The following is a 15,718-nucleotide window of genomic DNA, read 5'->3' as shown; positions in this document are numbered from 1 at the left end:
CGGAGCAGCATTGTAGGATACCCAAAACCAGTGCGGCACCCAGGCAACATCACCTGGGTGCCGTCCAGAACTCAGGACGTTGTGCTGCCTTGGGACTATTCGCACAACCGACCGCTACTGACCATTGTTCCTTCTTTTTTCCTAAAAATGTTTAAATGTTTTTACTGTTTTTGTTGCGTTGTTTATATTTATAAGTTATTAAAGTTTTATAATCCTACTACTTTGTTGGAGTGCTATATATTTTTAATGTGACACATAATTGTAAAAACTTTGATGTACAAAGAGGCATCCCTGGAATCTTCCGCTTCAGGCTCGGTCCCCTCCCCAATCACAATACAGGATGGTTTTCAGATAGTAGGAACGCATGTGGTGTGACGGATCTCATCGGGTGGGGGCCTTGATCTACTGTAACTCCTTTGAAGAGGGGTGATTCTTTACAGCTGGGGCCATAAAGTACATCTGCAGGGCTACCTGATAGCCTGGGACCGGCCTGGACAATCGGACACAGAGGAAGAGGAGTGTCAGAGGGTGCGGTAGTGAATAGGGCGAAAGGGAGGTGTCGGGCGGGCACAGAGTGTGATTCTCAGGGAAGAGCAGCGCAGATGGGGGGAGGTTTATTGCCCATGCATAAGACAGAGAGCGGGGGTGACCAGTGCCTGGGGGAGATGCTTGCGAGGGTGGGGAGCCATGCTAAGGATCGACAGCGTGCAGAGAGTGGATCTGGTCAAGGCATCTAAAATGGCTGCCGTGCACGACAAAAGTGTGGCATTTGAAAAAAGCAAGATGGCGCAGACAATGTTTTTCAACACTTCCTGATTTCCTTCGAATCGAACGTTAACAGACGTTGGGGCATATTACCAAAGTTAAGCGATATTTATCCCTAACGATGCTTAGCAACGAATTTTTTACCGCTAAGCATCGTCAGAAATTATCGCAGATAAACCTTGCTATTATCAAGGTTTATCGCAAATGCGATAAAAAACGACCGCAATGCATTAATATCGCTGAAAACTCAGCGATATTCATGCATTACCGAGCTAATGCTCTTAGCCATGTTATCCACCTCCCATTGGATAACATGGCTAAGAACTACTCAGGGCAGGTGGTAGCTTTTGGAGATATTCGCGCTTAGCGCGAATATCTCCAAAAGTTGGTAATAGTAGATAGCGATGTTAGCGACTGTTTCCAGTCGCTAACATCTTGGCATGCCCACTTTGCATGTCATTAGTGATAAATATCACTGACATGCAAAGTGGGGCCCAAGATGGTCGCTATCTCCTACTAGCGGTCGCTAACTGGTGTTAGCAACAGCTAGGTAATACAGAGATAATTTTATCTCCGCGAAGCGGAGCGCTGTTACAGATATATATCTTTTTTTGAACGTTAATTTCTCAAAATCCACTGAAGCACATATATTGAGACCTAGCAAAGGCACATCGAGCTACCAGTCCCTACAATTTTGCCAAGTTTCGTGCAAATCCATTCAGCCGTTCGATTATTATTATTATTTTTTTTTTTGCCCCGCGGGGCCCTTTTAAAACCTCCACATCAAACAAAAGATATATATCTGTAACAGCGCTCCGCTTCGCGTACTTTTCGCGTAACGGAGCTTTGCGAAGCTGATTGGTTCTCCGGCGTCTGTAAACATTCCAAACAGTCCGTAGCGGCCGCCATCTTGTCTCTCGGTAGGATCGAGAGACAAGAGGAGGCCAAAGCGAAGGGGCAAATGACCATAAGGGGGCATAGTAGATCCTCCCTGACCCCCTAGGTTTGATGTGGAGGTTTTAAAAGGGCCCCGCGGGGCAAAAAAAATAATAATAATAATAATCGAACGGCTGAATGGATTTGCACGAAACTTGGCAAAATTGTAGGGACTGGTAGCTCGATGTGCCTTTGCTAGGTCTCAATATATGTGCTTCAGTGGATTTTGAGAAATTAACGTTCAAAAAAAGATATATATCTGTAACAGCGCTCCGCTTCGCGGAGATAAAATTATCTCTGTATTACCTAGCTGTTGCTAACACCAGTTAGCGACCGCTAGTAGGAGATAGCGACCATCTTGGGCCCCACTTTGCATGTCAGTGATATTTATCACTAATGACATGCAAAGTGGGCATGCCAAGATGTTAGCGACTGGAAACAGTCGCTAACATCGCTATCTACTATTACCAACTTTTGGAGATATTCGCGCTAAGCGCGAATATCTCCAAAAGCTACCACCTGCCCTGAGTAGTTCTTAGCCATGTTATCCAATGGGAGGTGGATAACATGGCTAAGAGCATTAGCTCGGTAATGCATGAATATCGCTGAGTTTTCAGCGATATTAATGCATTGCGGTCGTTTTTTATCGCATTTGCGATAAACCTTGATAATAGCAAGGTTTATCTGCGATAATTTCTGACGATGCTTAGCGGTAAAAAATTCGTTGCTAAGCATCGTTAGGGATAAATATCGCTTAACTTTGGTAATATGCCCCAACGTCTGTTAACGTTCGATTCGAAGGAAATCAGGAAGTGTTGAAAAACATTGTCTGCGCCATCTTGCCTTTTTTCAAATGCCACACTTTTGTCGTGCACGGCAGTCATTTTAGATGCCTTGACCAGACCCACTCTCTGCACGCTGTCGATCCTTAGCATGGCTCCCCACCCTCGCAAGCATCTCCCCCAGGCACTGGTCACCCCCGTTCTCTGTCTTATGCATGGGTAATAAACCTCCCCCCATCTGCGCTGCTCTTCCCTGAGAATCACACCCTGTGCCCGCCCGACACCTCCCTTTCGCCCTATTCACTACTGCACCCTCTGACACTCCTTTTCCTCTGTGTCCGATTGTCCAGGCCGGTCCTAGGCTATCAGCTAGCCCTGCAGATGTAGTTTATGGCCCCAGCTGTAAAGAATCACCCCTCTTCAAAGGAGTTATAGTAGATCAAGGCCCACACTCGATGAGATCCGTCACAGCACACGCGTTCCTACTATCTGAAAACCATCCTGTATTGTGATTGGGGAGGGGACCGAGCCTGAAGCGGAAGATTCCAGGGATGACTCTTTGTACATCAAAGTTTTTACAATTATGTGTAACATTAAAAATATATAGCACTCCAACAAAGTAGTAAGATTATAAAACTTTAATAACTTATAAATATATACAACAAAACAAAAACAGTAAAAACATTTAAACATTTTTAGGGAAAAACAACGAAGTAGCGGTCGGCTGTGCGAATAGTCCCAACGCAGCACAACGTCCAGATTTCTGGACGGCACCCAGGTGATGTTGCCTGGGTGCCGCACTGATTTCGGCATCCGGCGTGGGGCGTCGCGGGGGGTGGGTCATCAGTAGCAAACTGTTGTGCGAATAGTTCCAAGGCAGCAGAACGATGGCACCAAGGTGATGTCCAGTAAGTTGCCGCACTGGTTTTGGTATCCTACAATGCTGCTCCGAATAACGGCGTGGGGCGCCCCAGGGGGGGGGGGGTGAGGCGGCGTGAACGGGCCTCTCCAGGTGGAGTCTCGTCTGTTGTAGTGGGGCGCCCCTTTACCGTTTCAGTTGCCATTCCGTCCGCTTTTGGTCCACTGTGTCAAAAGCCGCAATTCAGCTGAGTTGCGCCCACTCTTGCGGTGCAGCGATAGGCGGCTGTCACAGGACTCTCAAAATGGCGGCAGGCTCTTTCCTTTTTGGGCCTGGTCCACTGAAATGGCCCTGGGACACCTTGGAAATCGGACGCTTGTCTGCTAGGTCTTGGACCCCATTCTCGAAAGCGTCCCCTCCGCCTTGAGGATTCAACAAAAGTTTGGGGGGCCCCCGACTCCTGCAGGCTTCTGGTGGGGAGCGGCTGCCATGATTGCTCGCGGAATGACCACGACGGAGCCACGAGATGGTGGTGCTTTCATGCTGACGCCAGCTTCAGTCTGAAACATCCAGAAACAAGGTGGGGCTTTCATCGTTTGGGAAAAAAAAAGTTTTCATCCAATGAAAAGTGTTATTTTTAGGTCATATGATCAAGCCTTCCATCATTAGGAAACCAAAAGTAAAATGAACCAATGAAAAGTTTTATAAACAAGTCACATGACCTGTTATGCGGCATAGGGTATAAAATGCGGAGAAAATACGTTGGCACGTGAGGCGGCGTCAGTAGCGGACCGATGTGCGAATAGGCCGAAGGCAACACAACGCGCCAAGATCCGGATGGCACCGAGGTGGTGTCCAGCAAGTTGCAGCACTGGTGTGGCCATCCTACAATGCTGAAAGTCGGCGTGGGGCGCCCCGTTGGCCTGTGAGTTCGCGTCAGTAGCGGACCGATGTGCGAATAGGCCGAAGGCAGCACAACGCGCCAAGATCCGGATGGTACCGAGGTGGTGTCTAGTAAGTTGCCGCACTGGTGTGGCCATCCTACAATGGTAAAAGTCGGCGTGGGGCGCCCTGTTGGCCTGTGAGATGGTGTCGGTAGCGGACCGATGTGCGTATGGGGCCAAAGGCAGCGCAACAATATTTTCTGACTAGAAGACACCACAAGGCGCTGAGATGCCAAGATCCGGATGGCACCGAGGTGATGTCTAGCAAGTTGCTGTACTGGTGTGGCCATCCTACAATGCTGAAACTCGGCGTGGGGCGCCCCATTAGCCTGTGAGATGGCGTCAGTAGCGGACCGATGTGCGAATGGGGCCAAAGGCAGCGCAACAATACTTTCTGAATAGAAGACACCACAAGGCGCTGAGATTCGGTTACCACCGAGGTGATGTCTAGCAAGTTGCTGCACTGGTGTGGCCATCCTACAATGCTGAAAGTCGGCGTGGGGCGCCCCGTTGGCCTGTGAGATGGCGTCAGTAGCGGACCGATGTGCGAATGGGGCAAAAGGCAGAGCAACAATATTTTCTGAATAGAAGACACCACAAGGCGCTGAGATGCCAAGATCCGGATGGCACCGAGGTGGTGTCTAGTAAGTTGCACTGGTGTGGCCATCCTACAATGCTGAAAGTCGGCGTGGGGCGCCCCGTTGGCCTGTGAGATGGCGTCAGTAGCGGACCGATGTGCGAATGGGGCCAAAGGCAGCGCAACAATATTTTTGGAATAGAAGACACCACAAGGCGCTGAGATTCGGTTAGCACCGAGGTGGTGTCTAGCAAGCTATGCAGCTGAGTTGCGTGCGCACTTGCGGCAAATAGGTCGAAGGCAGCACAACAATGTTTTCTGAATAGAAGACACCACAAGGCGCTGAGATTCGGTTACCACCGAGGTGGTGTCTAGCAAGTTGCTGCACTGGTGTGGCCATCCTACAATACTGCTCCGAATAACGGCGTGGGGTGCCCGAAGGGGGGGGGGAGGCGGCGTGAACGGGCCTTGCTAGGTGGAGGCTCGTCTGCTGTAGTGGGGCGCCCCTTTACCGTTTCAGTTGCCATTCAGCTGAGTTTCGGCCGCTCTTGATGCTACAGCGACAGGCTGCTGCAACAGGACTCTCAAAATGGCGGCCTGTTCTTTGGATTTGGGCCTGGTCCACTAAAATGGCCCTGGGACACCTTAGAACTCGGACGCTTGATTTTTTTTTCCTTTCCTCTACATGCAAAAAAAGGTAAATGCCCGGTACGTTATACGCTTCATCTGCCACGATGTACTCTCCAGAGGAACCGAAAAAAAATATAGTTATGGTAACTATACCATGCATCGTCATATGGAGAGGTGGCACCAATTAATTATAGTGCTGCATAAAAGAGAGATTTGGAGGAGAACCCCCGACCTGCCAGTACATTCATCAAAGAAGTGGCACTGACAGCATCAGAGGCAAGGGAAACGGTCCCAAATATTTAGAAGAACTTTGGAAAGATTAAAATGACATGTTTAGATTGTGGCAAATTAATTTCATGTGGACAGATGAGTGTTACTCTATAAATACAGCATATGAACATCATCATAGTCGATGGTTGGTAGAGACATTTTGACTATATCCTGGACCTGCCCGTCCTCGCCCAAAATGGCGCCGGAATAAATGGGACTCGTAACTCCTTGTTGTGTACTGGTTGCAGAACCTTGAAATCACGAGATACGTATGCAGTTTTGAAGCACATGGCGGGCGGGGACGAGAATTGATTGAGTATTTTGACATCCCTATTGATATTAAGTTCTGATGTGTTATTGATTACTGTACTATTGAAAGTTCGAATTAACGTCACCCATGGTACTTGCCCGCAAATGTATATCTAGATCATTTTATTGTAACTGGCCCTGTCGTATTTTAATTATAAAATGTACGTCCACCGATTCCGCAACTGTTAGACACCTTAGTTCTTGCAACCTAATGGCCCGCCCGTTACGTTCCTCTACAGTGTAAATGTCTACTCATCATATACGATTACAGTTTGCTCCGTGGCCGGCCCACGTGGTTATAGGCTCGTATTTGTATAATGAACTTCTCACAATAAAGGTTTTTAAAAGAAAACATGGTAGTAGTATATACATTGGTAAAGTTTTTAATAATAGTCACTGTTTTAGAATCATTAAAAGGCAAGTGAAATAAAGCAGACCAATTACATGAAGGGTAAAAGGTATAATACGCAGGAACGCAGTAAAGATAAATGGTCAAGGGCTGTTGTGTTTTCTACTCCTGCAACATAAAGTGATCGATAAGAATCTCATATTCAGGCGTATCGGCGACTAAGACAGCAGGTCGACCCTCTTTTGCTCAACGGCTCCGTCATGGGACGAAGAAACGCCCTTTTTCTCGAAAAAAGAATATATTTTACTTGCAGGACAGTTGTAAATTTTCCGGGAAAGTACATTAGCCTGGAACATTATAACATATATTTAAGAAAAAATAATGTTCGGAAGTAATAAAAAGCGTAATTTTTAGGTCATATGACCAAGCCTTTCATCATTAGAATAAGAAAAGTAAAATGAACCAATGAAAAGCTTTATTAACAAGTCACATGACCTGTTATGCTTACGTTACGCGCTGCGCGTCGCGCCCCGGATGACTTCCGGATGCGCTAACGCGGCGCGTCATATGACGCATTACGCGACAACGCAGGTCCAGAATATAGTCAAAATGTCTCCACCAACCAGCGGTCGGAACACAACCCCTTTCAGCAGGCTAAATAGTTCTGTTAAATGACAACAGAAGGGACAGGCAACAAGAACCATCAGTCAAAGAGGGGAGGGCTAGTTCTTCTCTACCGGGTTACATTGGGGCGCTACCGGAACTGATCGAATTGGTAGTCTACAGTGTTTCTGGATGTTTCAGACTGAAGCTGGGGTTAGCATGAGAGCACCACCATTTCGTAGCTCCGTCGTGGCCATTCCGCGAGCAATCATGGCAGCCGCTCTTTATCGTTATTTTGGGAGGGGTGGGTGGCGGAGCCGAGCTGTCTTGCAGCCATCATGGTGTGGAGTTCAGTTCATCTCACTAGTTTCGTATTTGTCATGAGGGGTTGTTCCTAATGTTTCTATTTTAGCGAGGTCAAAAAGAGATCCCATTAGTGGCCTACTGATTTTGCTCGATTCCTTTTGTTTTTTTACACGATTTTTCGTTATCTGCAAAGACTAAACAGAGTATTGCGACTCTGTGTTTGTTTGTAAATAGAGAATGAACCAAAGAGAACCAATTCTAAAACAGTAAATGCTTGGATAACAATCAATCAAATGGAGAGAGAAGCAGGCACGACGTATTACAACGGGAGCAAAGGCCTGCGTTAACTACCTTTCACTATCTGCAAAGAGAGAGTACTCCTAATAGAAATGAGGGGGGGGGCAGCATTCAAAGCAGATCAGTGTGCATAAACATGAAAATGTTTTTACTTACCACGTACTTGACATTCGACAGCTTATGATATTTGCTATTAAAAAACCATTGAAATTCACTGAAAAAACCATAGGTTATAGACCATATATAGTTAGGAATTAGCATTTACAAAACCTTCAAAATTCACTGAAAAAACCATAGGTTATAGACCATATATAGTTAGGAATTAGCATTTACAAAACCTTGAAAATTCACTGAAAAAAACATAGGTTATAGACCATATATCATTAGGAATTAGCATTTAAAAAACCTTATTTTACCCACACAAAACCATTGAAATTCCATATATAGTTAGTTGCACTAACTATATATCGCGCACCCGCAATCCACTGCTGATGATGTCACATATTACATCATTCATGACATGGTCAGTGACATCACTGATGACATCACTGATGACATCTCAAATGACATCACTGATGACATCACTGATGACATCTCATTTGACATCAATGACCACATCACTGATGATATCATTCATGTGACAATACAATGCATCTCCTCACATTTTAATATAACCTCTGTTTCACCCAGTGTTAAATACAGAGTATAATTTTTGAAACCATTGACACACCAATACTAGTTACTACATACGCACTCACTGATTCCTACGTCTACACACACCTTCACTCATTCACCCATACAATCATTCATACATACAATCACTCATCTTTACAACACTATCATATGCACTCATACACCTATACAGACACTCACAGTCTGCCACTCATCCATGGAGTTACTCACACACCTAGTCAGTCCTGTAAAGAATCAATGACACTTCCATTTTCTTGTCTATACAGTTAAACATAGAGCACCTTACATTTTCAAACATATACTAACACATACTTACCTTCTTATACAATCATTGATACAAGTACACATTGATCTGCACAGAGTCACACACCTCCCAGCCAGCCACACACACACTCAGTCTCCCATACAAATACTTGGGCAATCAATCAATAACCCATATAGTTACTCATATAGCTACTGATCAACACATGCAGCAGTTTACAGAACAACAGACATAATGATGCACAAATTAAGACAGTTTAGTCACTAACCCATGCACTCAGTGAGACACATTTAATCACTCAGTCATACAGTCAGTCATGCACCTACTAAATCCTTCGTCCAGACACTTACACATCCACTCATTCTTCAATATGTAAGACATATTTAAACTTTACAGAAACAAAAAATCACTGGATGTTGTTATCAGTCATGTCATCAGTGATGTCATTTGAGATGTCATCAGTGATGTCATCAGTGATGTCACTGACCATGTCATGAATGATGTAATATGTGACATCATCAGCAGTGGATTGCGGGTGCGCGATATATAGTTAGTGCAACTAACTATATATGGAATTTCAATGGTTTTGTGTGGGTAAAATAAGGTTTTTTAAATGCTAATTCCTAACGATATATGGTCTATAACCTATGGTTTTTTCAGTGAATTTTCAAGGTTTTGTAAATGCTAATTCCTAACTATATATGGTCTATAACCTATGGTTTTTTCAGTGAATTTTCAAGGTTTTGTAAATGCTAATTCCTAACTATATATGGTCTATAACCTATGGTTTTTTCAGTGAATATATATATGTATATAAATGTTGCGTATATCCTATGGGTAATAGGTCCTAACTATAACTACCTACTGTCGACCGCCAGTAGGTAATATATATATATATATATATATATATATATATATATATATATATATATATATATATATATATATATATATATTACCTACTGGCGGTCGGCAGTAGGTAGTTATAGTTAGGACCTATTACCCATAGGATATACGCAACATTCTATTGCGCCAGTAGGTAAAATATATATATATATATATTACCTACTGGCGGTCGGCAGTAGGTAGTTATAGTTAGGACCTACATTCCATAGGAAATCCACAACATTCTATTTGGAATAACTTTGGCGCTGGTGGACGAATCTTTGTGAATTTCTCTAAGAAAATGGCCTGCTTGGTACCGCTCCTTCCCTGTAAGTTTGGGGGTGATTCATCAAGTGGGGGCTGAGCAAAAGGGGGTCCCAAAACGTGTTTTTCCCATGCAATTTTCCATAGGGACCTTTAGACAGAGCTATAGCCCGAACGGCTGAACGGAATTACACCAAATTTGGCAGAGAGGTAGAGTTCGTTTCGTAGATTGTGCTTTTTGTTAAATGGTGTAAATCCGTTCAGTAGTTTCTGAGAACATTACAAGTAAAATCATAGCGATATCTAGAGACGGAGTGCCACACGCGGATGGAGATTACGAGCGCGAGCTGCATGCTGATTGGCTGTGAACTGTCTGTCAACACTTGAAACCAGGAAGTGTTGGCAGCCATCTTGTCCGTCTCTAGAACCGAGTCACAAAAAAACAGTAAAACAAAGTTGAGAAATAAGGGAAGGGGCAGGCTAGAAACATTCTGACCCTCTAGGCTTGCTCAGGGGGTCATACATGGATGTTTAGGCTCTAATTTCTTTTTTTTTTAAAGACAAATCGCGGCGTACGCGTACGGAAATATGTACAATTTACGAGCAGGGGCTGCATGCTGATTGGCTGTCAATACTCCAAACCAGGAAGTGTTGGCAGCCATCTTGCTTGTCGGGAGAGCTGAGTCACAAGAAAACAGTAAAACAAAGTTGAGAAATAAGGAAAGGGGGCAGGGTAAAAACATTCTGACCCTTTAGTCGTGGTCAGGGGGTGGTATATGGATCTTTAGGCTCAATTTTTATTTATTTTTTTTAAATAAAAAATGGCGGGGTACTCATGCAGTACTTGTACGCGGTGGAAAAGGTGAAAAAAAACTAGAAGTACGTTTTATTCATTAGGTCCCGGGGGGGCAAATTACGGGGGCAATTTTTTTGCATAATGGGGGCTTGTAAGGTGCCCCGAGCACTGGGGAACGGCACTCCTCTGGTTTTATTTTGAAGTATGCGGGGGGGGTTACGTTCCTACTCCCCGCAGTCTCAGGGAGCGGCACCCCTCGGGTCTTTTTAAAAAAAAAAAAATATGTTTTGAGCTCTCCTCTCTCTCCCCGTGCACGTCGCGGGGAACGCCTCCTTTCTGGGGTAGTAATATGTAAAATGACCTTCCAGCTTTGGGTACCTGCATTGTCTGGGGTTTTTTATTAATGTTGGGAGGGTGGGCTTGATAATACGACCTTGTTAAGTCCCATAGAAGCCTATGTTCTGGTGTTAACATGACAAAAAAAAACAACTGGGGCTGGCTCTAATCAGTAAGGCTGAGCCTAATAAACAACAAAAGAGAGATGCCAGTACTGATAATCTAGTTCACAAGCCCTTTTATCAACCAGAAAAAAATATACTTCAAAACTGGGAGGTGCTAATAAATAGCTGTTTTATTCTCAAAATATCATCAGGAAGGTTGAATAATTTAAACCTTATTGGGTATAGTCAGCACCAAAGAAATTTTGTGACAAGAAAATGAAATAAGGACACAACACAAGATAAAATGTGTTAACATGGGCTTCTATGGGAAATAACAAGGCCGCATTATCAAGCGCGTTATAGCCGTTTTATCGGCAGTTTCCTGCCAATAAAACGGCGATAATTTTAACACCAGTCCTTGATAATATGCACCTAAGTTTACTGGTCAAAAAAAGAGCTATGGGCTATATTATCAACAAAAACCGATACATTATCGCTGCTTTTATCTGCAGGAAACTGCCGATAAAGCGGAGATAATGGGCTTGATAATATGCCCTTGTGAATTCCCATAGCAGCCCAGGTTAACATCAGAACCTGGGCTGCTATGGAAATTTACAAAGGCCTATTATCAAGCCCATTATCGCCGCTTTATCGGCAGTTTCCTGCCTTTAAAAGCGGCGATAATGTATCGCCTTTTGTTGATAATATGCCCATTAATTTCTCTGATAGTATGTAGAACTTTCCTTTTTTTTGTGCAGTAGTTGTACTCTAAACGCATGCGCAGCCTCATTTCAAAGCCCACGTTTTTTTCTTTTTCTTTTTCTTCAAGTTCAACAAGCAAACCTTTCTTTCTTTCAGGTAGTAAATTTGTTGCTTTCTTTTCCCGAGTCGTGTGTGTCATCCACTCCTGTACTTTTGTAATATATTAATAATCATATTTTTTCTATATTTATTTGAAAGGTAGTGCAGAGGCGCCAAACGTTGAATACGTACTCCATCCACCGCCATTTTAGTAGTTTTTCTCCGTTATTTTTATGATATCTGTTACTTAGAACTCAGTAGTTTTCAATCCTAGTCTTGAATATCTTACTATAGTATTTCAACATTATTTTTATTGTGGACCGTCATACCCCTCCCCCACAAAATAAAATAAGTATGTAGTTTTTTTAATTAACTTTTATTAAAACAATAAATGTAAACGAAACTCAATTATAACTATATTAGAAGCAACTTGAAAAATAACTTTAACAACAAACAATATTATAAACAACTTGTTAAATGGACTCCAAAAGATGTCCGATTGGTAATCTGCAAAACAAAAAAGAAAATTAGAGTTTAGAATTATGTAGATGTGAGTAAATGAGCTGATGCATTACACGTTTTGGTAACTCTACGGTTTTACGTGTGCAGTGTGCCTCCTACATTTCAGTTCTGTTATAGTGCCGCGTTCAAGTGGTGTCTATATGGAAGTGCCTACTGCGTTACTGACGCCCGTTATGCCGACTTATTTCGAATGCATTTCTATGAAGACTTTGTAGATTAGGCCTCTATGCTTACCGTTGTATAAACCTTGCGGCCAAACACATAAGGAAGTAGACTTTACAACTTCACTGGGGCTGTTCTTCTACACGTCCAAGGAGACAGCAGTGTCTAAGTTTAAGAGAGAAAGAGAAATGATGTCACAGAGAGTGAGAGAGAGAAAGAGAGAGAAAACAACATTAAAACTGTGTCGCAGAGTCTGGAGTTGAGATTTTGTCTTGAAAAGTCGGACGTAGATTTACAAGCTCCTTGCGTCCCTTTACCCATGTTAAAAGTAACTCAAAAGTGGTGTAATAAGGTTGTGGATCTGTTTGTTAGACTGTTGTAACCTATCTGTTGTCACTGCTCGAAGGTAATTATAGAGAAGCTGCTGTACGCTACGCGCTCTGGGCCATATTATCAAGCCTGGGCGATAAAATTATCACCACTTTATCGGCAGGAAACTGCAGCTAAAGTGGTGATAATGGGCTTGATAATATGCTCTATGGAATTCCAATCGAAGCTCATGTTAGATGTCCTTCACATCTAACAAGAGCTTCGATTGAATTCCATAGAGCATATTATCAAGCCCATTATCGCCACTTTAGCGGAAGTTTTCTGCCGATAAAGTGGCGATAATTTTATTGCCCAGGCTTCATAATATGGCCCTCTCTGCTTTCACAAATAAAGGTAACACTACAGTTTTAGGAGTGCAGTGTACCTGCTACATTTCACTTGTTATAGTGCCGCGTTCAAGTGGTGTCTATATAGAAGTGCCTACTGCGTTACTGACGCCCGTTATGCCGAATTATTTCTAATGCATTGCTATGAAGGCTTTGTAGATCGAGGCCTCTGTGCTTACGGTTGTATAAACCTTGCGGCCAGACACTTCAGGCAGTGGAATTCACAACTTATTTTCAACAATTCTTCTACACGTCCAAGCAAACAACGGTGTCTATAAGTTTAAGAGAGAAAGAGAAATGATGTCACAGAGAGTGAGAGAGAAAAAGAGAGAGAAAACAACATTAAAACTGTGTCGCAGAGTCTGGAGTTGAGATTTTTTCTTGAAAAGTCAGACGTAGATTTACAAGCTCCTTGTGTCACTTTAACTATGTTAAAAGTGACTCAAAAGTGGCGTAATAAGGCTGTGGATCTGTTTGCCAGACTATTGTAACCTATATGTTGTCACTGCTTGGAGATAATTATAGATTTTACAGAGAAGCTGCTGTACACTACGCACTCTGGGCCATTTTATCAAGCCTGGGCGATAAAATTATTGCCACTTTATCGGCAGGAAACTGCCGCTAAAGTGGCGATAATGGGCTTGATAATATGCTCTATGGAATTCCAATCGAAGCTCATGTTGGATGTCCTTCACATATAACATGAGCTTCGATTGGAATTCCATAGTGCATATTCTCAAGCCCATTATCGCCACTTTGGCGACAGTTTCCTGCCGATAGAGTGGCGATAATTTTATCGCCCTGGCTTGATAATGTTGCCCTCTATGCTTTCACAAATAAAGGTGACACTACAGTTTTACGAGTGCAGTGTACCTGGTATGTTTCACTTGTTATAGTGCTGCCTTCAAGTGGTGTCTATATGGAAGTGCCTACTGCGTTACTGACGCAAAAGTGGCATAACGGGATTTTAAATATGCCGACTTATTTCTAATGCATTGCTATGAAGGCATTGTATATGTAGGCTGCTGTGCTTACCGTTGTATAAACACTGTGGACAAACACTTCGGCCAGTTGAATTCACAACTTCTTTTCAGCAATTGTTCTACACGTCCAAGCAGACAGCAGTGTCTATAAGTTTAAGAGAGAAAGAGAAATGATGTCACAGAGAGTGAGAGAGAGAAAGAGAGAGAAAACAACATTAAAACTGTGTCACAGAGTCTGGAGTTGAGTTTTTTTCTTGAAAAGTCAGACGTAGATTTACAAGCTCCTTGCGTCACTTGACTTTACCCATGTTAAAAGTGACTCAAAAGTGGCGTAATAAGGTTGTGGATCTGTTTGCCAGACTGTTGTAACCTATCTGTTGTCACTGCTCGGAGGTAATTATAGATTTTACAGAGAAGCTGCTGTACACTACTCACTCTCTCCTTTCACAAATAAAGGTAACACTACAGTTTTATGAGTGCAGTGTACCTGGTACATTTCACTTGTTATAGTGCCGCGTTCAAGTGGTGTCTATGTGGAAGTGTCTACTGCGTTAGTGACGCAAAAGTGGCATAACGGGATTGTAAATATGGCTATGCCGACTTATTTCTAATGCATTACTATGAAGGCTTTGTAGAACTAGGCCTCTGTGCTTACCATTGTATAAACCTTGCGGCCAAACACTTCAGCCAGTTGGATTCACAACTTCTTTTCACCAATTCTTCTACACGTGCAAGCAGACAGTGTCTATAGGTTTAAGAGAGAAAGAGAAATTATGTCACAGAGAGTGAGAGAGAGAAAGAGAGAGAAAACAACATTAAACTGTGTCGCAGAGTCTGGAGTTGAGATTTTTTCTTGAAAAGTCAGTTGTAGATTTACAAGCTCCTTGAGTCACTTTACCCATGTTAAAAGTGACTCAAAAGTGGCGTAATAAGGTTGTGGATATGTTTGTCAGACTGTTGTAACCTATCTGTTGTCACTGCTCGGAGGTAATTGTAGATTTTACAGAGAAGCTGCTGTACACTACGCACTCTGGGCCATATTATCAAGCCTGGGCGATAAAATTAGGCTAAATAAAGGGTCTGCATTTTGAATTTGAATTAATTTTAGAATAATTCATAACTCCAGCCAAGAAAGGCAGCAAGTGTGCACATTTTCCACTGCCTTTGGACGGGGTAGTTTTTACAACAAAACAGTTTGATAAATGTCTAATAACTAATGTTAAGGACAGTGACGCTTCTGTTGTTTTTGATGAGGTTGATAGACTGTTCCGTGTAACACAAAAGTTATTCGCAATAAATGCATAGAAATTTAAGGTTACCAAATTGAAGATCAATATGTGAGTATGTACTGTTTGCTGAAGATGCTGTTGCAGTAGTTGATGTGCTTGATGCAGCAGCAAGTGGGTTGTTCTTCAATCTCTGTGTTGCAGTGAAGCAAAGTTGTTGGGGTGCAAGTTGTTTAAGTGTTGCACTATATTTGCTGTGCCAAAGGAGGATGTTTTGGATTGATCACACCTTGAAAGAGTTGTTTGGTAAATTTAACAGATTACTAATGGTTGCTGTGTTT

Source organism: Lissotriton helveticus, chromosome 1_1, assembly GCF_964261635.1.
Source record: "Lissotriton helveticus chromosome 1_1, aLisHel1.1, whole genome shotgun sequence".
Classification (NCBI taxonomy): domain Eukaryota; kingdom Metazoa; phylum Chordata; class Amphibia; order Caudata; family Salamandridae; genus Lissotriton; species Lissotriton helveticus.
This window is presented reverse-complemented; position numbering follows the sequence as displayed.